The sequence below is a fragment of the Rattus norvegicus genome, chromosome 4, assembly GCF_021556685.1.
Source record: "Rattus norvegicus strain SHRSP/BbbUtx chromosome 4, alternate assembly SHRSP_T2T, whole genome shotgun sequence".
Lineage (NCBI taxonomy): Eukaryota > Metazoa > Chordata > Mammalia > Rodentia > Muridae > Rattus > Rattus norvegicus.
The window spans coordinates 167,655,334-167,678,081 of NC_141537.1; positions in this window are offsets into that span (position 1 = coordinate 167,655,334).

A 22,748-nucleotide genomic window follows, 5' to 3' on the forward strand; every position below is an offset into this window, starting at 1 on the left:
TACATAAATTGAGAATAATGCTATGTATTAGCACAAGTAGCTAAACTTGACTGCAAGGGAATTCCAAAGCAAGTAAAGTTATGTGTTACATTGTTCTCTTAAAAACAGGTCAAACAACTGCACTGATTACACAGTTCATTATCAGTCTTAAATGACTTCAAGGTTTAGTAATAACTAGCTACCAGGCTCACCTCAAAAATCCAGTCTCTAAGAATGTAAAAAATAATTTATCATAAAACATTGTCATAGATGGTAAAATTATAAAACATATTTTAGAAGTATCATGCTAAAGTGAGTTATTTATTTATTTATGTTTGATACATTACTTACATTTCAAATGGTATTCCCTTTCCTGGTTTCATGTCCATAACCCCCAATCCCCAAACCCACCCCCATACAGATGTTCCCCCTATCTACCCACTTACCACCCCCAACATTCCCCTGCACTGGGGGTTCAACCTTGGCAGAACCAAGGGCTTCCCCTTCCACTGGTGCCCCAACAAGGCTATTCTCTGCTACATATGCAGTTGGAGCCCTAGGTCAGTCCATGTACAGACTTTTGGTAGGGGTTTAGTCCCTAGAAGCTCTGGTTGGTTGGCACTTTTGTTCTTTTGGTGTTGCAAGTTCCTTCAGCTCTTTCAATCCTTCCTCTAATTCCCCCCAAGGGTGTCCTGTTCCCAGTTCACTGGTTTGCTGCTAGCATTGACCTCTGTATTGGACATGCTCTGGATGCGTCTCTCAGGAAAGATCTATATCCGGTCCCATTCAGCATTCATTTTCTAGCTTCATCAATCTTATTTAGTTTTAATGGCTGTATATATATATATATATATATATATATATATATATATATATATATATATATATATATATATATATATATGGACCACATGTGGATCAGGCTCTGCATGGCCATTCCTTGAGTTGCTGCTCCAAACTTTGCTTCCATATCCCCTCTTGTGGATATTTTTCCCCTTTTAAGAAGAAGTGGGGGCATTCCCATTTTGATCATCCTTCTCCTTGAGTTTCCTGTGGTCTGTGGATTGCATCTTCAGTAATTTGAGCTTTAGGGCTAATATCCATTCATCAATGAGTGCATACCAAATGTGTTTTTCTGTGATTGGGTTATCTCACTCAGGATGATATTTTTTTTCTTTTTCTTTTTTTTTTATTAACTTGAGTATTTCTTATATACATTTCGAGTGTTATTCCCTTTCCTGGTATCCGGGCAAACATCCCCCTTCCCCCTCCCCTTCCTAATGGGTGTTCCCCTCCCGACCCTCCCCCCATTGCCGCCCTCCCCCCACCAGTCTAGTTCACTGGGGGTTCAGTCTTAGCAGGACCCAGGGCTTCTCCTTCCACTGGTGCTCTTACTAGGATATTCATTGCTACCTATGAGGTCAGAGTCCAGGGTCAGTCCATGTATAGTCTTTAGGTAGTGGCTTAGTCCCTGGAAGCTCTGGTTGCTTAGCATTGTTGTACATATGGGGTCTCGAGCCCCTTCAAGATCTTCCAGTTCTTTCTCTGATTCCTTCAACGGGGGTCCTATTCTAAGTTCAGTGGTTTGCTGCTGGCATTCGCCTCTGTATTTGCTGTATTCTGGCTGTGTCTCTCAGGAGCGATCTACATCTGGCTCCTGTCGGTCTGCACTTCTTTGCTTCATCCATCTTGTCTAATTGGGTGGCTGTATATGTATGGGCCACATGTGGGGCAGGCTCTGAAAGGGTGTTCCTTCAGTCTCTGTTTTAATCTTTGCCTCTCTCTTCCCTGCCAAGGGTATTCTTTTTCCCCTTTTAAAGAAGGAGTGAAGCATTCACATTTTGATCATCCGTCTTGAGTTTCATTTGTTCTAGGCATCTAGGGTAATTCAAGCATTTGGGCTAATAGCCACTTATTAATGAGTGCATACCATGTATGTCTTTCTGTGATTGGGGTAGCTCACTCAGGATGATGTTTTGTAGTTCCAACCAATTGCCTACGAATTTTATAAAGCCGTTGTTTTTGATAGCTGAGTAATGTTCCATTGTGTAGATGTACCACATTTTCTGTATCCATTCCTCTGTTGAAGGGCATCTGGGTTCTTTCCAGCTTCTGGCTATTATAAATAACGCTGCAATGAACATAGTGGAGCACTTGTCTTTTTTATATGTTGGGGCATCTTTTGGGTATATGCCCAAGAGTGGTATAGCTGGATCCTCAGGCAATGTCCAATTTTCTGAGGATCCTCCAGACTGATTTCCAGAATGGTTGTACCAGTTTGCAATCCCACCAACAATGGAGGAGTGTTCCTCTTTCTCCACATCCTCGCCAGCATCTGTTGTACCCTGAGTTTTTGATCATAGCCATTCTCACTGGTGTGAGGTGAAATCTCAGAGTTGTTTTGATTTGCATTTCCCTTATAACTAAAGATGTTGAACATTTCTTTAGTTGTTTCTCAGCCATTTGGCATTCCTCAGCTGTGAATTCTTTGTTTAGCTCTGAACCCCATTTTTTAATAGGGTTATTTGTTTCCCTGTGGTCTAACTTCTTGAGTTCTTTGTATATTTTGGATATAAGGCCTCTATCTGTTGTAGGATTGGTAAAGATATTTTCCCAATCTGTTGGTTGCCGTTTTGTCCTAACCACAGTGTCCTTTGCCTTACAGAAGCTTTGCAGTTTTATGAGATCCCATTTGTCGATTCTTGATCTTAGAGCGTAAGCCATTGGTGTTTTGTTTAGGAAATTTTTTCCAGTGCCCATGTGTTCCAGATGCTTCCCTAGTTTTTCTTCTATTAGTTTGAGTGTGTCTGGTTTGATGTGGAGGTCCTTGATCCACTTGGACTTAAGCTGTGTACAGGGTGATAAGCATGGATCAATCTGCATTCTTCTACATGTTGACCTCCAGTTGAACCAGCACCATTTGCTGAAAATGCTATCTTTTTTCCATTTGATGGTTTTGGCTCCTTTGTCAAAAATCAAGTGACCATAGGTGTGTGGGATCATTTCTGGGTCTTCAATTCTATTCCATTGGTCTATCTGTCTGTCTCTGTACCAATACCATGCAGTTTTTATCACTATTGCTCTGTAATACGGCTTGAGTTCAGGGATAGTGATTCCCCCTGAAGTGCTTTTATTGTTGAGGATAGCTTTAGCTATCCTGGGTTTTTTGTTATTCCAGATGAATTTGCAAATTGTTCTGTCTACCTCTTTGAAGAATTGGATTGGTATTTTGATGGGGATTGCATTGAATCTGTAGATTGCTTTTGGTAAAATGGCCATTTTTACTATATTAATCCTGCCAATCCATGAGCATGGGAGATCTTTCCATCTTCTGAGGTCTTCTTCAATTTCCTTCTTCAGTGTCTTGAAGTTCTTATTGTACAGTTCTTTTACTTGCTTTGTTAAAGTCACACCGAGGTACTTTATATTATTTGGGTCTATTATGAAGGGTGTCGTTTCCCTAATTTCTTTCTCGGCTTGTTTCTCTTTTGTATAGAGGAAGGCAACTGATTTATTTGAGTTAATTTTATACCCAGCCACTTTGCTGAAGTTGTCTATCAGCTTTAGTAGTTCTCTGGTGGAACTTGTGGGATCACATAAATATACTATCATATCATCTGCAAATAGTGATATTTTGACTTCTTCTTTTCCGATCTGTATCCCCTCGACCTCCTTTTGTTGTCTGATTGCTCTGGCTAGAACTTCAAGAACTATATTGAATAAGTAGGGAGAGAGTGGGCAGGCTTGTCTAGTCCCTGATTTTAGTAGGATTGCTTCAAGTTTCTCTCCATTTAGTTTAATGTTAGGAACTGGTTTGCTGTATATGGCTTTTACTATGTTCAGGTATGGGCCTTGAATTCCTATTCTTTCCAGGACTTTTATCATGAAGGGGTGTTGAATTTTGTCAAATGCTTTCTCAGCGTCTAATGAAATGATCATGTCGTTTTGTTCTTTCAGTTTGTTTATATAATGGATCACGTTGATGGTTTTCCGTATATTAAACCATCCCTGCATGCCTGGGATGAAGCCTACTTGCTCATGGTGGATGATTGTTTTGATGTGCTCTTGGATTCGGTTTGCCAGAATTTTGTTGAGTATTTTTGCGTCGATATTCATAAGGGAAATTGGTCTGAAGTTCTCTTTGTTTGTTGTGTCTTTGTGTGGTTTAGGTATAAGAGTAATTGTGGCTTCATAGAAGGAATTCGGTAGGGCTCCATCTGTTTCAATTTTGTGGAATAGTTTGGATAATATTGGTATGAGGTCTTCTATGAAGGTTTGATAGAATTCTGCACTAAACCCATCTGGACCTGGGGTCTTTTTGGTTGGGAGACTTTAATGACTGCTTCTATTTCCTTAGGAGTTATGGGGTTGTTTAACTGGTTTATCTGTTCCTGATTTAACTTCGGTACCTGGTATCTGTCTAGGAAATTGTCCATTTCCTGAAGATTTTCAAGTTTTGTTTAATATAGGTTTTTATAGTAAGATCTGATGATTTTTTGAATTTCCTCTGAATCTGTTGTTATGTCTCCCTTTTCATTTCTGATTTTGTTAATTTGGACGCACTCTCTGTGTCCTCTCGTTAGTCTGGCTAAGGGTTTATCTATCTTGTTGATTTTCTCAAAGAACCAACTTTTGGTTCTGTTGATTCTTTCTATGGTCCTTTTTGTTTCTACTTGGTTGATTTCTGCGCTGAGTTTGATTACTTCCTGCCTTCTACTCCTCCTGGGTGTGTTTGCTTCTTTTTGTTCTAGAGCTTTTAGGTGTGCTGTCAAGCTGCTGACATATGCTCTTTCCTGTTTCTCTCTGCAGGCACTCAGCGCTATGAGTTTTCCTCTTAGCACAGCTTTCATTGTGTCCCATAAGTTTGGGTATGTTGTACCTTTATTTTCATTATATTCTAAAAAGTTTTTCATTTCTTTCTTTATTTCTTCCTTGACCAGGTTATCATTGAGTAGAGCATTGTTCAATTTCCAAGTATATATGGGCATTCTTCCTTGATTGTTATTGAAGACCAGTTTTAGGCCGTGGTGGTCCGATAGCACGCATGGGATTATTTCTATCTTTCTGTACCTGTTGAGGCCCGTTTTTTGACCAATTATATGGTCAATTTTGGAGAAAGTTCCATGAGGAGCTGAGAAGAACGTATATCCTTTTGCTTTAGGATAGAATGTTCTATAAATATCTGTTAAGTCCATTTGACTCATGACTTCTCTTAGTCTGTCTACATCTCTGTTTAATTTCTGTTTCCATGATCTGTCCATTGATGAGAGTGGGGTGTTGAAATCTCCCACTATTATTGTGTGAGGTGCAATGTGTGTTTTGAGCTTTAGTAAGGTTTCTTTTCATATGTAGGTGCCCTTGTATTTGGGGCATAGATATTTAGGATTGAGAGTTCATCTTGATGGATTTTTCCTTTGATGAATATGAAGTGTCCTTCCTCATCTTTTTTGATGACTTTTAGTTGAAAATTGATTTTATTTGATATTAGAATGGCTACTCCACCTTGCTTCTTCTGACCATTTGCTTGGAAAATTTTTTTCCAGCCTTTCACTCTGAGGTAATGTCTGTCTTTCTCTCTGAGGTGTGTTTCCTGTAGGCAGCAGAATGCAGGGTCCTCGATGCGTATCCAGTTTTTTAATCTATGTCTTTTTATTGGGGAGTTGAGGCCATTGATGTTGAGAGATATTAATGAATAGTGATTATTGCTTCCCACTTTATTCATATTTGGATGTGAGGTTATGTTTGTGTGCTTTCATTCTCTTTGTTTTGTTGCCAAGACGATTAGTTTCTTGCTTCTTCTAGGGTATAGCTTGCCTCCTTATGTTGGGCTTTACCCTTTATTATCGTTTGTAGTGCTGGATTTGTAGAAAGATATTGTGTAAATTTGGTTTTGTCATGGAATATCTTGGTTTCTCCATCTATGTTAATTGAGAGTTTTGCAGGATACAGTAACCTGGGCTGGCATTTGTGTTCTCTTAGGGTCTGTATGACATCAGTCCAGGATCTCCTGGCCTACATAGTTTCTGGCGAGAAGTCTGGTGTGATTCTGATAGGTCTGCCTTTATGTTACTTGACCTTTTTCCCTTACTGCTTTTAATATTCTTTCTTTATTTTGTGCGTTTGGTGTTTTGACTATTATGTGACGGGATGTGTTTCTTTTCTGGTCCAATCTATTTGGAGTTCTGTAGGCTTCTTGTATGCCTATGGGTATCTCTTTTTTTAGGTTAGGGAAATTTTCTTCTATGATTTTGTTGAATATATTTACTGGTCCTTTGAGCTGGGAGTCTTCACTCTCTTCTATACTATTATCCTTAGGTTTGATCTTCATATTGAGTCCTGGATTTCCTGTATGTTTTGGACCAGTAGCTTTTTCCGCTTTTCATTATCTTTGACAGTTGAGTCAATGATTTCTATGGAATCTTCTGCTCCTGAGATTCTCTCTTCCATCTCTTGTATTCTGTTGGTGAAGCTTGTATCTACAGCTCCTTGTCTCTTCTTTTGGTTTTCTATATCCAGGGTTGTTTCCATGTGTTCTTTCTTGATTGCTTCTATTTCCATTTTTAATTCCTTCAACTGTTTGATTGTGTTTTCCTGGAATTCTTTCAGGGATTTTTGCGATTCTTTCAGGGATTTTTGTGATTCCTCTCTGTAGGCTTCTACTTGTTTATTAATGTTTTCCTGTGTTTCTCTAAGGGAGTTCTTCACGTCTTTCTTGAAGTCCTCAGCATCATGATCAAATATGATTTTGAAACTAGATCTTGCTTTTCTGGTGTGTTTGGATATTCCGTGTTTGCTTTGGTGGGAGAATTGGGCTCCGATGATGGCATGTAGTCTTGGTTTCTGTTGCTTGTGTTCCTGCGCTTGCCTCTCGCCATCAGATTATCTCTAGTGTTACTTTGTTCTGCTATTTCTGACAGTGGCTAGACTGTCCTATAAGCCTGTGTGTCTGGAGTGCTGTAGACCTGTTTTCCTCTTTCAGTCAGTTATGGGGACAGAGTGTTCTGTTTTAGGGCGTGTAGTTTTTCCTCTCTACAGGTCTTCAGCTGTTCCTGTGGGCCTGTGTCTTGAGTTCACCAGGCAGCTTTCTTGCAGCAGAAAAGTTGGTCTTACCTGTGGTCCCCAGGCTCAAGTTCGCTCGTGGGGTGCTGCCCACGGGCTCTCTGCGGTGGCAGCAACCAGGAAGACCTGTGCCGCCCCTTCCGGTGGCTTTAGTGCACCAGGGTTCCAGATGGTCTTTGGCTTTTTCCTCTGGCGTCCGGGATGTGTGTGCAGAGAGCAGTCTCTTCTGGTTTCACAGGCTTGTCTGCCTCTCTGAAGGTTTAGCTCTCCCTCCCACAGGATTTGGGTGCAGAGAACTGTTTATCCGGTCTGTTTCCCTCAGGTTCCGGCGGTGTCTCAGGCAGGGTCCTGCTGCTCCTGGGCCCTCCCCCACGGGAGCCCAGAGGCCTTATACAGTTTCCTCTTGGGCCAGGGATGTGGGCAGGGGTGGGCAGTGTTGGTGGTGTCTTCCGCTCTGCAGCCTCAGGAGTGCCCACCTGACCAGGCAGTGAGGCCTCTTTCCCAAGGGGTCTGGGAGCAGAGAGCTGCTGCCAGCTGGGATCCGCGGGCGTGGGACCTCCGGCAAACACAGGACGTGCCCGGTCCTAGGTGAACTCTGCCTCTGTGTGTCCCGATCTCACCATCAGCTCTCTTGCAGCAGACAAGTTGGTCTTACCTGTGGTCCCGAGGCTCAAGTTTGCTCGCGGGGTGCTGCCCACGGGCTCTCTGCGGCGGCAGCAACCAGGAAAGGATGATATTTTCTAGTTCATTCCATATGCCTATGAAGTCATAAAGTCACTGTTCTTGATAGCTGAGTAGTACTCCATTGTGTAGATGTGCCACATATTTCGAATCCATTCTTCAGTTGAAGGGTCATCTGGTTTCTTTCCAGTTTCTGGCAATTATAAACAAGGCTACTATGAATATAATGGAGCATGTGTCTCTGTTGTATCTTGGAATATCTTTTGGGTATAGGCCCAGGTGAGTAAGTTTTAAAACAAACAATTTTGCTCATTTTTGGAATACATACAAAAAAGGGAATCAAGAAATTATCCCCAACATGGGATACAGTGTGCCCTAACATGTGATTTATATGATATCAAAGCAATCTCTAAGATACCAAGCTATTTATGTTTGTTCAAATGCATTATGCATTTGATATTTTCACAAATGAGGGATGCTGAAAATTAATTTAAAGATAGCTTTATTTGTTCTATGAAATGAAGAAGTCATACGAACTCTTTTCACTCACAAATATAAAGACTAACAGAAATATTTTATAGTTCATCAGGTGCAAAGAAAATTCAATTTCCCTAAATTTGTGACATAAGTTGGAAACAAATATTGTTAGGAACTTATAAAACCAGTTCCCCTCTACCCAAGGAGCCATTTCTTTTATCACTGGCAGAAGGAACAAATGTCCTTATCTGGTGCCAAGTAGGATAACAAAGTGCTTCCTGCTGACTTCCAGCCCTTCCCAGTATCACAGTACCAGTTTACACATTTCAGAATCTATTTTGCCCCCCTGCCCATTCTGAGGTTGTCTTTGTTTCTCTCTGTTTCTCTGTCTCTCACTGTCTCTGTCTCCATCTCTTTCTGTCCCTGTCTCCCCCTCTTTCTCTCTCTTCTTCCTCTTTTTGTCCCCTCCCTTTAACTTATATTCCCATCTATACCTCCTCTCATGGATGAGTCCATGCTAGACATTTGCAGACTACAGTTTTCCCTCTGCTCTAGACTGTTGGAGATTCCCTGTGAATTCACAAAGTTCTCTCTCTCTCTCTCTCTCTCTCTCTCTCTCTCTCTCTCTCTCTTTCTCATATCTACAATTTACAAACAATGCACTTAACCATATCTTGGAAACCAGATGACCCATCTCCTCCTGAAAACATGAGTTGATACTGATGATAAAATTCTCCGTGCAGGGCATAAATTAATCCCTTTCAAGGGTCCCTGCCTCTCCTAATCAAAGCAAGCTGGTAGTTTGACTTTCCTAAGTAATGTTTGGATCATTTGTTTCTCCTGGCCTCTGCCACCTACCACATTTGATTCTAAATTTTAGAATCCATCTTCTCAACTGCTTCTTTCTTCAAACTGTTATACTTCTCAACCTCACTGTGATTCAGAACTGCTAGCTCCTATAACTTGCTACCTCTGCAAAAGCCACATCAGTGTGCTAGGAAGCAGTTGTTGCAGAATGATGTCATTACCCAGGTTAAGGCAGGTACAGGGTTGAGTAAGGCCTGTCATTGGATGAGAGTGAAGGATAGGTGGGAGAAACGATTTAGAGAGGTTGGGAAGGCCAGAGCAAGGAGGAAAGAGCTGAAAGAACATGGTGGCAGAGGTTAAGATTAGTTTCTAAGCAAACTACAGGTTGTTATGACTATTCATTTTTTATATGATATTTTTATTTACATTTCAATTGTTGTGCCCTTTCCTGGTTTCTTGGACATTGCCCCCATCGCACATTCTTTTTTTTTCTTTTTTTTTCTTTTTCTATTTTCTTTTTTTCAGACCTGGGGACCGAACCAAGGGCCTTGCACTTGCTAGGCAAACACTCTACCACTCAGCTAAATCTCCAACCCCTCCATCACACATTCTTGAGGGATGGGTGTGTACAGGATTTTGTGTTGTCTAGATGGACAAATTTTATCTTATCAATTGGACAGAGGTATTGTATGATGTGTTCTTTCATGTGGCAATTTAACTTAGTTCAAGATAGTGTATGATGGCCAGATACACTGGGTCTGCCACGGAATCGGGATGTGTGTGCCTGGTGTGGTAGAAACCAGCCAAGAGAACTGTGAGTGAGAGCAAGGTGGCCTAACAGGTTTCTTTGTTGGAATGGCTTGTGGACAGAGGGTGAGAAAGTAAATGGAAGCAGCATGGAGCCACTGAGATAAATTAGCTAGTTCCCAAAGTCAGAACTAGAGAGAGAGCATGACTGCTAGGGTGTGCCCAGGAATCTTTCTGCTGCTTTTTTTTTTTTATTTTTACTGCAACAACTTGTTTTTTATATTGGGCTCACACCACTTGTAAAGGGAAGCTTCTCCTCTCTGATTTCAGATATTTGTTTCTGACAAATACCTTAGACTGAGAGACTAGATCTCTTGGGTTCAAACTCCATCTTAGAGAACCTAACCTAAAGTTGAACTTGTGTAAACTAACAGGCTGGTGCCTAACACTGGTTTCCAGGCTCCCCTCCCAATAAAATCTACATCTAGCACCAGTTTCCAGGTTAATTTGCAACAAATCTGCACTTCCAGGTTATAAGGCTGCCTCTGACGATTTACTTTCTAACAACCACCAATCAGAACAAAAGCAAAAGTTAAGTTTATAGTTTCACTCCCAGTGTCAGCTAATTATGTTAAAGGCTACAATTCCCCCCAATAAGATGTGTGTCAGTCTAGACACCCTCATCTTCTCTCTATAAATGCTTGCCTTAAACTAGACTCTGGGATGCAGCCTGGGATGTTGTGGTTTGCGGCATCAGACCCTGTGGTGTGAGTGTGGACCACGCTTGAGATTGTAAAGAAAGACCCTAGTTTGATTGCCAGAAAGTCATTTTGGAATATTTAGGGACTTGTGAACAGGCACAATAGTTCTGTTTGTGAATGTTCCTGATTGAATTCTTGGGAACTGTACACAACCTACTATTTCCCATCCATGTTGTCTTCTTGCCCATCCCCTTTATCTACCCTTGGCTGCACTCATCTCCCTCCTGGAGCTTCTGTACATCCTCTTAGGAGTAGTTGGTACTGTCTCTGTCTTTCTTGTTGGCTCACTGGAGCCAGTTGTTTAATTCCTTCAGGTATATCAAGCAGCTAACTTATACCCTCCCAGTCCTCTATGATATGGAAATCCTACTTCTGGCAGAATTCGTTTTTACAACCCTTGTCCTTCTGGTTTTTAAGATCGCTCCTGGTGCTTATTGGAACTCTGCTACTGGCAGAGTTTCTGTTTTTAATACTCTCTGTCCTTCTTTAATTAATCTTGTTCCCCCTCAGACCCAGAGATTTTATTAAAGCTGGTTGCTTAGTACAAACAGCTTGACTTCAGTACAGTTCAATTGATGACCACAAATAACACACTGAATTTCCAAGTTCCCAAAAGATTGTAACAACTTCTGTCACTGCTGAAACAAATGATCCCCAATGTATATTATCACTAATAAATTTTCTTTTCCACCCTAGAAAAGGTTTTATCTCTATACTTTCTTTGTTTTCTCTTCTCAAAACATTCTCTTAAGAAAAATATCTAAAGCCTTTAACTGAAAATTAGCATAATCTTATAAGAAGAGTTTATAGGAAAAAACATACACATATGTAATCTTAATTTGCTACATCCTACTCGTGTGTAACCAGAATTCAAAGTTTTATTTATTGGATTACTCTTAAATTTACATTTCAAATGATATTCCCTTTTTCAGTTTCCCATAAATAAGCACCTTTTCTCATACATTTGGGGTTGAACCAAGGGCTGCTTCTTCCATTGGTACCAACAAGGCCATCCTTGCTACATACGCAGTTGGAGCCATGAGTCAGTCCATGTATAGACTTTGGGTAGTGGTTTAGACCTGAGAGCTCTGGATGGTGGGCATTCTTGTTCTTATGGGGTTGCAAACCCCTTCATCTCTTTCAATTATTTCTCTAATTGCTCCAATGGGGGTCCTGTTCTCATTTCAATGGGATGCTGCTAGCATTCTCCTCTGTATTTGACATGCTGTAGCTGTGTCTCTTAGAGGAGTTCTATATCTGGTTCTTGTCAGCAAGTTCTTAGCTTCATCAATCTTATCTAGTTTTGGCTGGTCCTTCAGTCTTTGTTCCAAACATTGCCTCCATATCCCCTCCTATTTCTTCCTAACCCAAAATATACAGGAAATCCAGGACACAATGAGAAGATCAAACCTAAATATAATAGGTGTAGAACAAAGTGAAGACTCCAAACTTACAGAGCCAGTAAATATGTTCAACAAAATTATAGAAAATAACTTCACTAACCCAAAGAAAGAGATGCCCATAAACACACAAGAAGCCTACAAAACTCCAAATAGATTGGGCCAGAAGAGAAATTCCTCCTGTCACATAATAGTTAAACACCAAATGAAGAAAAAAAAAGAAAGAATATTAAAAGTAGTAAGGGAAAAAAGGTCAAGTGACATATAAAGGCAGACATATAAAAATTACAACAGACTTTTCACCAGAGACTGTGAAAGCCAGAAAATCTTGGACAGATGTCATGCAGACCCAAAGAGAAGACAAATGCCAGTCCAAGTTACTGTATCCAGTAAAACTCTCAATAAACATAGATGGGGAAACCAAGATATTCCATGACAAAACCAAATTTACATAATATGTTTCTATAAATCCAGCCCTACAAATGATAATAGATGGAAAACTCCAACAAAAGAGAGAAACTACACCATACACAAAGCAGAAATATAATTTCCTTGCAATAAAAACAAAAGAGAAACAAACAAACATAATTCCACATCTAACAACAAAAATAACAGGAAGCTAAAATCACTATTCCTTAATAGCTCTCAATATCAATGGTCTCAATTCCACAATTAAAAATATAGACTAACAGACTGGATATGTATAGAAGACCCAGCTTTTTGCTGCATTCAGGAAGCAAACCTCATAGACAAAGACAGACACTACCTCAGAGTAAATATCTGGAAAATAACTTTCCAAGCAAATGGCCCAAAGAAACAAGCTCTAGTTGCCATTCTAATATCAAACAAAATTGACTTTCAACCAAAATCATCAAAAAATATAAGGAAGGATACTTCATATTTATCAAAGGAAAAATCCACCAAGATGAATTCTCAATCTTAAATATCTATGTTCCAAATGCAGCGGCACCTACATTCATAAAAATAACCTTACTAAAGCTCTCAACACGCATTACACCTCACACAATAATAATAGGAAATTTCAACACCCCACTCTCATTAATGGACAGATCATGGAAAGAGAAATTAATTGCAACAGAGACTTAGAGAAAATAGAAGTTATGAACCAAATAGATTTAACAGATATTTTTTATAGAAAATCCAATCCTAAAACAAAAGGATAAACCTTCTTCTTGGCACCTCATGGAACGTTCTCCAAAATTGACCATATAATCAGTCACAAAACAGGAAGATAGAAATTATCCCATGCATCCTATCAGATCACCATGCACTGATACTGATCTTCGATAACAACAATAATGACATAAAGCCCACATATACATGGAACTTGAACAATACTCTACTCAATGACAATTTGGTCAAGGAAGAAATAAAGAAAGAAATTAAATACTTCTTAGAATTTACTGAAAATGAAGATACAACATTCCCAAACTTATAGGACACAATGAAAGTAGTACTAAGAAGAAAACTCATAGTTCTGAGTGCCTGCAAAAAGAAACAGGATATAGCATATGTCAGCAGCTTGACAGCACACCTAAATGTTCGAGAACAAAAAGAAATAAATAAAGCCAAGAGGAGTAGAAAGCAGGAGATAATAAAACTCAGGGCTGAAATCAATGAAGTAGAAACAAAAAGGACTATACAAAGAATCAACAAAACCAGGAACTGGTTTTTTGAGAAAATCTACAAGATTGATAAACCTTTAGCCAGACTAACCCGAGTTCACAGAGAGTGTATCCAAATTAACAAAATCAGAATTAAAAAGGGAGACATAACAACAGAATCTCAAGAACTTAAGAAAATCAGGAAAGCCTATCACAAAAGCCTATATTCAATAAATATGAAAAATCTGGAGGAAAGGGACGATTTTCTAGACAGATACCAGTAACCAAAGTAAAGCCATGAACAAATAAACCATCTAAACAACCCCATAGCTCCTAAAGAAATAGAAGTTATAGAGCCCAGGTCCAGATGGAATCAATGCAGAATTCTATCAGACTTTCATAGAGGACCTCATACCAATACTGTCCAAACAATTCCACAAAATAGAAACAGATGAAACACTACCAAATTCCTTCTACAAAGCCACAATTACTCTTATACCAAAACCACACAAAGACACAACAAAGAAAGAGAACTTCAGACTAATTTCCCTATGAATAATGACACAAAATACTCAATAAAATTCTTGCAACTGAATCCAAGAACACATCAAAACGATTATCCATCATGATCAAATAGGCTTCATCCCAGGGATGCAAGGATGCCTTAATATGTAAAATCCATCAATCTAATCGGCTACATAAACAAACTCAAAGAGAACAACCATGTGATCATTCCATTAGATGCTGAGAAAGCATTTGACAAAATTCAACACCCTTTCATGATAAAAGTCCTGGAAAGATCAGGAATTCAAGGCTCATATCTAAACATAGCAAAAGCAATATATAGCCCACAAGTAGCTAACATCAAGCTAAATGGAGCGAAATTTGTAGCAATCCCACTAAAATCAGGGACTAGACAAGGCTACCCACTCTCTCCCTACTTATTCAATATAGTACTCAGAAGTCCTAGCGAGAGCAATCAGACAGCAAAAGAAGGTAAAAGAAATACAAATTGGAAGGTAAGAAATCAAAACATCACTATTTACAGATGATATGATAGTGCACTTAGGTGACACCAAAAGTTCCACCAGAGAACTACTTAACCTGACAAACAACTTCAGCAAAGTGTCCAGGTATAAAATTAACTCAACCAAATCAGTAGCCTTTCTTAGAATGACTTTAACCAAGCAAGGGAAAGATCCATATGACAAGTGCTTCAAGTCTTTGAAGAAAGAAATTGAGGAAGATCTCAGAAGATGGAAAGAACTTCCATGCTCATGGATTGTCAGGATTAACATAGTAAAAATGACCATTTTGCCAAAAGCAATCTACAGATTTAATGCAATCCCCATTAAAATTCCTACTCAATTCAAATTAGATATAGAAAAAACAATTTGGAAACTCATTTGGGGTAAAATATAACCACAGATTAGCAAAAACTACACTCAACAATAAAAGACTTCTGGGGGGGGATCTCCATCTCTTTCTTCCAGCAGTATTACAGGGCAGTAGTAGTAAAAACTTTAATGTATTTGCACAGAGACAGGCAGATAGATCAGTGAAACAGAATTGAAGGCCCAGAAATAAACCCACAAACCTATTGTTACTTGAACTTTGACAAAGAAGCTAAAACCATCCAATGGAAAAATATAGCATTTTCAACAAATGGTGCTGGTTGAACTGGAGGTCAACATGTAGAAGAATGCAGATCAATCCATTCATATCACCCTGTACAAAGCTTAAGTCCAAGTGGATCAAGGACCTCCACATCAAACCAGATACACTCAAACTAATAGAAGAAAAAGTGGGGAAGAATCTGGAACACATGGTCACTAGAGAAAATTTCCTGAACAAAACACCAGTGGCTTATGCTCTAAGATCTAGAATTGACAAATTTGATCTCATAAAACAACAAATCCTCTCTAAGGCAAAAGACACTGTTGTTAGGACCAAACGGCTTGCACTACTTCTTAAAGCAGGAAAATATACATAAGAGGAAATATGGAGCAGCGACTAAAGGAAAGGCCTCAGAGCCTGCCCGACATATATATATATATATATATATGTAAAACTAGCTAGGATTGATGAAGCTAAAAAATGTATTCTGAAAGGGACAAGATGTAGATCTCTCCTGAGAAACACATCCAGAGCATGCCCAATACAGAGGTCAATGGTAGCAACAAACCACTATACTGAGAACAGGACCCCTTGGGGGGAATTAGAGGAAGAATTGAAAGAGTTGAAGGAGTTTGCAACCCACTAGAAATAACAATGCCAACAAAACAGAACTTCTAGGGACTAAACCCCTACCAAAAGACTATGCATGATTTGACCCAGGGCTCCAACTGTAGTAGAGAACAGCCTTGTTGTCGCACCAGTGGAAGGAGAATCCCTTGGTCCTGCCAAGGTTGGAGCCACAGTGTATGGGAATATGGAGTGTGCAGTAAGTGGGATGTATGGGAGTAATATCTATATGGGGGAGGGGAAGTGGAGGTGATGGGACTTATGGACAGGAAACCTGGAAGGAGAATAACATTTCAAATGCAAGTAAAGATGTATATCTAATAAAGATATTAAAAAATAAATAAGCCTGCTATGAACATAGTGGAGCATGTGTCTTTGTTGAATGTGGGAACATCTTTTGGGTATATGCCCAGGAGAGGCATAACTAGGACCTCAGGTAGTGGAATGTCCAATTTTCTGAGGAACCCACCACAATGGGTTATTGTTCCTCTTTCTCCACATCCATGCCAGCATCTGTTGTCACTTGAGTTTTTGATCTAACCAGTCTGAGTGGTGTGAGGTGGAATCTCAGGGTTGTTTAATTTGCATCTCCCTGAGGACTAAGGATGTCGAGCATTTCTTTAGATATTTCTGAACCATTCGATAGTCCTCAGCTGAAAATTCTTCTTTTAGCTGCGTACCTCATTTTTAATATGGTTATTTGGCTCTCTGGAGTCTAACTTCTTGAGTTCTTTGTATATTTTATATTTTAGACCTCTATCAGATGTAGTATTGGTAAAGATCTTTTCCCAATCTGTTGGTTGCTGTTTTGTCCTAATGAGAGTGTCCTTTGCCTCACGAAAGCTTTGCTATTTTATTAGGTCCCATTTGTCGATTCTTGATCTTAGAGCATATGTCATTGCTGGTTTGTTCATCAAATTCCCCCCAGTGTCTATGTGATTCTGACTCTTCCCCACTTTTTCTTCTGTTATTCTGAGTGTATCTGGTTTGATGGAGAGGTCCTTAAACCACTTATATTTTAGCTTTGTACAGTGCAATAAGAATGGATCAATTTGCATTTTTCTACCTACTGACCTCGAGTTGAACTATCACCATGTGTTAAAAATGCTACTTTTTTTCCATTGGATGGTTTTACCTCGTCTGTCAAAGATCAAGTGATCATAGTTGTGTGGGTTCATTTCTGAGTCTTCAATTCTTTTCCGCTGATCTATCTGCCTCTCTCTGTACCAATACAGTTTTCATGACTATGGCTCTGTAATACTGTTTGATGTAGGGATGATGATTCCCCCAGAAATTCTTTTATTGTTGAGCATAGTTTTCTCTATCCTGGGTTTTTTATTATTCCAAATGAATATGCAAATTTCTCTTTACATCTCTATGAAGAATTGAGTAGGAATTTTGATGGGGATTGCATTGAATCTGTAGATTGCTTTTGGCAAAATGGCCATATTTACTATATTAATCCTGCCAATTCATGAGCATGGGAGATCTTTCCAACTTCTGAGGTCTTCAGTTTCTTTCTTCAGAGACTTGAAGTTCTTTTCATACAGATCTTCACTTGCTTTGTTAAAGTCACACAGAAAATTCAACTCTTAATTAAAAAATAAATCTACTACATCATACCATATATGAGTAAAAGTTGAGCAACTTTTACTCAACTTTTGTTTAAGAAATGAGATGTGTTAAAACGAGTAGAGAAGAGAAGAGAAGACAAGAGAAGACAAGAGAAGACAAGAGAAGACAAGAGAAGAGAAGAGAAAATTGTGCCAGTGAGTATAACTTGGAATAATAGCAATCATGTGGCTTGCTGACATCTTGGCTGTTGACTTCCTCAGAATGAAAGCACTCCTGTGACTGGCAGCCAAGTTTAATAAAATTAAAGTGTAGAAATACCACAGAATTTCATCACAATATTTATTCAGATGATAATGAGTTATAAACCTGCATATCAGATATTGATAACAGTACCAGAAGTATAGTTATGAAGTGTCAATGAAATGAGTTTATGGTTGGGGTCACCACAAAATAAGGATCCATATTTAAAAACTGCTTTATTTGAAAGTTGGAGAACCAATGACATAAAACAACTAAGGCAGCATGCAAGATACATTTTTTGTCCTGCTGAGCCCTCTACTTGTAAACATATTTTATTTCACAGTACCAATATGCATGATTTAGATAAGATTTTTGAGGATATGGATGTCATTTTTATTTAGGGAATATAAACCCCTACAACCTTAACCAACTCCGGCACAGAAAGACTGCCCCAAACTTCAAACTGGGTATTTTTAAAGGGGAAATACTTGATGCTTTAGAGTACCTAGAAATTCTATTCTTGTTTGTTTGTGCATGTGTAGTGTGTATTTGTTTACATTTATGGTAAAGCATGTGGTGGTTAGAGGATAAATTTAACTCTTTGTCTTCATTTGCATCGTGTGTGTGTGTGTGTGTGTGTGTGTGTGTGTGTGTGTGTGTGTGCAAATTTTCAAAGATACAAGTATCTCTGACTCTTATCTTTCTGTTGTTGGTATTTTTACCGTGTGTCCTGTCATGTAACTTTTTACTAGGGTTCTGGGGTAGAAATTGAGTTGTCATGTTCAGCACAGAAGCATGTTGCTCACTGAATTATATCCAGCTCTAAAGTACTTTATCCCTGTTAAAAATTCTATGAAATATGCCTTGGAATTGCACTAACCCTATAATGCAAATGCATAGTTCTTTGATGAGCCCACACTATTTCATATTTCTGAGATATTTCCAGGCAAGTCCCTTTCCAGAATATTTAGCAAAATAGACTTCTACTTGCTCACTTTCAGGAGGTGTTTTTAAGAGATACAAATAACCAATTATTGGTCATAAGTATACAATAGGATAAACCAGTATGGTACACACCAAAAATCCCAGTCATATTACACTCGTGCTTTCATTTGTAGTCTAATCCTATACAGTTTTCTTAGAGATGTCATTAACACAAAAACATGTTTTTCTGCTACATGATACTAATTCCTCCCCAATATCTATGTTAATCCAAACCATTGCTATTAGAATTTGTTGACCACTTCTCTGTTGTTTCTTACTGTATAACTAGGACTTGATACATTATAGGGTAATTTTTGTAACACTCCAAATCATCCTGTCTTCTATTCTTCAGTATCTTGCTCTATGATTTTTTTAAATTTAATATGGGAATGTTAATACATTTCCAACTAATTGTCTTGGTTTGCTCTTTTTTACAGTGTGTCTATTTTATACTATATGGTAATAAATCTTCATCTGAAACAGGATTATTAGTCTAGTCAGCTATTCTTTTCACTTCACACTTGTATAAATCATGTTATTGCTCATTTTGGTATAAAATTAGTTTAAATTTGTGAATTGTTTCATTGAGGTAGATACAGAGGGCAATGAGACTGAAATTTCAAAACCAAGATCCTTCTTACCTGTGTATAGCAATATACAAGCAATGTGTCCTTTCCCACGGTTTTAGGAAACACTTGTCTGTAGAAGTATTTTACAAGCAGAGTGACCTTGAAAAGGAATATATCAGGATTCAGCAACTTTCCCAAGCTGTATGGAAATCTGATTAGCTTTTGGCATTCATTTGATATAGGATGTATTTACTTGGTCCTGAAATATTCAACAGTTTATTAACATACTGATATCTTATACCATAGATCTTGAATGACAGTGCTTGTCAACCTTGTTAATGCTGCAATATATAATAAAGTTCTTCATATTTTGGTAACCCCATCCATAAAATTAATTTTGTTGCTACATCATAATTGTAATGCTGATGCTGTTATGAACATTAGTGTAGATATCTTAGGTAACCCTAAGAAAGTATTTTATACACCCAAAGGGATTTTCATTTCCAGGTTGAGAATAATTGCTATAAGGGCAGAGTACAAGGATATAAGTCACACACACACATGTGCTCACTTATTTTTAAACTCCATGAATGATAAAAGGAGTAGATGGGCCATGCTCACCTATGTGTATGAAAGTGTCATTGTGGGGAAAAGTCACCCTTGTCCTCTGTTACTCTATTAAATATCAGCCAGCTACTGCCCTTTACCTGACATTTTTCATTGTTAGAAAAGTGTGAAAAAGATTAATGCATCGCAAAAGAAAAATATCACTATTGAACAAAGGTGATGAAAGACCTAACAGCAAACAATACCACTTATAAAATAGGGCTCTGTAAAGCCAAAAAATGACTGAGGCATATCCCAAAGAAAATTTTAATATTTTTGCTTTTTTCTTTTCTCTTTTTGGATATTTTCTTTATTTACATTTCAAATATTATCCCCTTTCCCAGTTTCCATACTGGGAGCCCCATATTCCATTTCCCCTCCCCCTGCTCCTATGAGGGTGCCCCAACACCCACCCACCTATTCCATGCTGCCTCCACATCCTGGCATTCCACTACACTGGGGCTTTGAGCCTTCACAGGACCAAGAGCCTTTCCTCCCATTGATGCCCAATAAGGCCATCGTCTGCTACATATGCATGTGGCAACATGGGTCACTCCATGTGCATTATTTCATTGGTGGTTTAGTCGTTGGGAATTCTGGGGGGGTCTGTTTGGTTGATTTTGTTGTTCTTATGGGGTTGTGAACTCCTCCAGCTCCTTCAATCCTTTCTCAAACTTCTCTAATGGAGACCCTTTTCTCAGTCCAATGGTTGGATACTAGCATCTACCTCTGTACTTGTCAGACTCTGTCACAGCTTCTCAGGTGACAGATATATCAGGCTCCTGTCAGCATGCAATTCTTGGAGTCTGCAATAGTGTCTGGGTTTAGTGACTGTATATGGGATGGACCCCCAGATGGGACAGTCTCTGGATGGCCTTTCCTGCAGTCTCTGCTCCACACTTTGTCTCAGTACTTCCTCCTGTGAGTATTTTGTTCCTCTTACAAAAGGACTGAAGCATCTACACTTGATCTTCCTTCCTCTTGTCAGTAAGTTTTATCTTGGGGACTCTGTGCTTTCGGGCTAATATTCATGTATCAGTGAGTGCATAACATGTATTTTGTGTGTGTGTGTGTGTGTGTGTGTGTGTGTGTGTGTGTGAGGGAGAGAGAGAGAGAGAGAGAGAGAGAGAGAGAGAGAGAGAGAGACTGAGTTACTCACTCAGGATGGTATTTCCTAGTCCCATCCATTTTCCTAAGAATTTCATGAAGTCACTTACACAAATATTAGTCACACTTATCTTTTCCTCTTTCATCTTTTGTTGTTACCAGCACAATAATACAACACCTATATGATATTGGTGTCTGTTAACAAAAGTTGTTTTCCTGAACCCCAAAAAAAAATGATGGTCTCAGATTGCAGTGAAGAGGGATGCATTCTAAATAAGGGCCAAGAAACCACAAAAAAAATCTATGTGTTCTCTGCCTGAAAACTGGGAATCTTCAAATGCTCTTTTGCTCTCTGTAGTCAGAGCCAGAATCCAGAAGATAATCTCCAGCTTGATGTATTCTCCCTGAACTGTGTTCATGACATCCATGCTCAACCAAATGAGAAGTTTCAGAAGACAAAATGGAGACATTCTTTGGAACTAAGTTGACTGGGAGTATCTCATTAACTGAACCCATAAAGAATATTCAGAGGGAAAAATATTGATTTTATTTATTTAACCTCTTGACAAATCTGTTCTCCAAAGAGAAAAACCTTTCCTGGAAGGCTCCTTTGTGAGGTCCCAACTTTAAAAATCACAGTCTTGAATAGGGTGTGAATAATTTCATGTGGTTCCAATTTAGTATGTTTCTCTGAAAAGAACAGAATAGATGTCCTACCAGCAGTTGGAAGTTTTGTGGTAGTAAAGAAAGCTATCTCTAACTGAAAGATAGCTACATACAAAGAAAACCATGCAAGGTAGATGTATTACTACAATGTACCTGGATTCTCTGACAGCCTAATTTAGCCAAACCAAAAATGGCATTTGGAAGAATGTTGCTGCATCGTTTCTTCATGGTCATGATGCAATTCTTCAGTGAAATCTGGAAGTTAATATAAAATGTATTTTGAGAAAGAATCTTGAATCTTCACATATTTCAAAATTATTTACCCATTTTAGAAGTCAGGTACTGTTAAAACTGTCTCATCTGGAATAATGACTTTTGCCCTTTTACAGAACCAGTCAGCTAGGAATTAAACCAGTATTAAGTATACCTGCTGTGGCTGAGATAGCTTTCTATGAATCAAATGTATGATTTCTTTTTTCATTGCTGCATACATATGTATATCTAGGAATGTACATAAAAGAGTTGTGTGCTAGAGTTTGATGATGTATTGATTCAGCTTGATGTTCTCGGAGAGACTATTTTCTGGTTAGAAACTGCATATATAGATATATCGCAACTGTATATATTACCTGTATATATATATATATATATATATATATATATATATATATATATTCTTTTTTTAAGCCAAATGCCACTTTACATTGGATGTATGTTTGTATATTTTTTTAATTTAAAAATTACTAAGAGTTGTATAATAAAGATGACATAGAATATGTGGGTTATAAAATATTTTAATAGTGATAAAATTTCATATTTGCAAAATTATCATTTTATATTAGTACAAAATAATTCTATATTTTTAAAAAAAAGCAAAATAATGCCAGTTTCCATTAAGGATGAACAAAATGCCTAGATTTTAAAAATGAATTTAAAAAAATTTTACATCTCATCATAGTCCTATTCTGAGGTTTTGAACTTATGGGTTCAACATAGGAACAGAACAGATAAGGGGCAATATAAGTCCTTGAAAACTTCTCAAAGCATTTACGGGTAATGACATATTCAAGGGTTATTTAGTGTCAGATTATACTTCACTGCCTGATTGCTATGCTTTACGGTTTAGCATAATTGGAATATGTGCCCATCAACCTACTTTAATAATATCCACAGTAGCAGCTTTTAGGGTCAAGATTGCTCTGTTTCTCTCAGCAATCATGT